Here is a 2,012-nt window from a genome sequence, read left to right on the forward strand (position 1 = left end):
GATGTACCTGTTACTCATGAAAGAGCTTAAAAGAAAATAAGCATACCACCTATTTAAATATAACTCAATTAATGCAACTTGATAAGAAAAAAGGAGTACATATAAATATTTATACTAGTAGAAGAAAGAAATACTTCATAAATTAAATTAACAACATAACTATAAAAATATATGCTCATGCATCAAACAAAAATGAGTTTAAATTAATTCACTTCAATTAATTTTGAGACAACCAGCTAAAATGCCTAATATAACTGTATAAGAAACTGCTTGTACGGGTTGTAGGAGAGGTTGAGGATCGGCCGGGCTTGATAGAGATAGGTTGGACTCTTGGAATGGTGGGAGGTGGTACCTACAAAGAGACTCCGGCACCCAAGTCAGAATAAGTCTGAAAGGTGTAAGTATGGATTAGGATTGAGTAACGTACCTGAGAAAGCACTTGGCTCCCTTTATATAGTTTGCAGTCGTTATCATCTTATCTTGTTAGCTAAGATAAGGAGTATATGAATTTCGAATATTGGCTTGGGCAGTTATGCTTCCCCAGTCGGGTTAGGCCATGATGATGGCTTGAGTCCAGGTATCTGGGTCGAGTTAATTTGAGGGGAAGGGGACCCAGGAACCGGGTCCATAACAGTTGTCCCCAGAACGAGAGAGCGGGTGGACCCGGTCTTGCTGCTTGGGAGTGCTTGGTTATACGAACCGTGAGGCGGGGTGATTGTGAGTGTATGAGGGGTGTCCACTTTGGGGGATTGTGTGCCTGGTCCAAGAGTCTTCACATGTCAAGCTATGATGAGGCCTTAAGTCGTTGGTCCATTGCATTTCTTTCGAGGGAGCTTTGTCCTTGCGTTCCCCTAGGCGTCATAATGACGCTTAGTGGGAGGAGAGAGGTTTTGTTGTGCATTTCCCTCCTTGCCCCTAACTTTTCGTATTTTTTTTTAAAAATATTGGCGGTTTGCATTTGCAGCTGCTTCTTCTCCTTCTATTTTTCCCTTTTACATGACATAAGGCATTCTCTGTGAAATTTTTTTGGCATCGCATTGAGCATTCGGTGGTGGTGTTACTTCGTGCATTTATTTGCATTGGTTCTTCCTGTGTTTCCTTATTAACCAAGTCGGTTTTCTTGTTATCTTGCTTTTGTAATGGAGTTTAGTTTACTATTCAGTGTTATTTTCCTTGCTTTGTATTTTATCAAAGGAAAAAATGCACATCTAAGATACTGTGGTTTAGTGTAGTTTTGAGGTTTTTTTGATAGGATGTTTCTATTTAGTATGGTTTAGGGATCGTCTGTGTATTTTGTGTTTTCTGGGTAGTAGGCTGACAGTGGGAAAATTCTATCTTGGATATAGGTTTGCTGTGATGGAGGGGAGTTCAGGGGAACCCAGGTCCTATCTTATCGGGGAGGGTATGCCTAATTGTTATCACTAGGGAATGTTTGATGTTTCCAGCACGCTCTCTTGGTTGGATGAGGAGGACCTTGAAAGGCTCCGTGATGAGGTGGTCATTTTAGACAGTGAGGCAGCTGGGCGGTATTAATCAGTGTTCGCTGATGAGAATGAAAGGGTTTGTTATCTCAACCAGCACTTCTTGCATATCCCAGACTGGATTTGGGTCCACAAACCTCTGTTTGCTAAGTTGGGGGTTTTTCTTCCCTTTTCTGGTTTACAAATGGATCTCCTGAATTGGATGTTGGCTGCACTTCCCAACTGCATCCGAATAGCCAGGTGGCTATTCAGACCTTTTAGTTGGTTTGTAATTTTCTATACTTCCCTTTTGACCATTCCACATAAGTATGCAAAATATAGGAAGGGGTATATCTCCTTTTGAGCTCGGACAAACCACAGACTCTTTGACCTATTCAAGGACTCATTCTAGGGTTTAAGTCGGACTATTTCAAGGTTCGTCTTGTTGAGGTCTGTCATCCTTTTTGGTTATTGTCAGAGGGGGAGTGTCGGATTTGTCTATATTGGAATTTTAGCGCCGGGGCTTCCAATATGACGAGGGTGACGTATGAG

Source organism: Arachis stenosperma, chromosome 4, assembly GCF_014773155.1.
Source record: "Arachis stenosperma cultivar V10309 chromosome 4, arast.V10309.gnm1.PFL2, whole genome shotgun sequence".
NCBI lineage: Eukaryota > Viridiplantae > Streptophyta > Magnoliopsida > Fabales > Fabaceae > Arachis > Arachis stenosperma.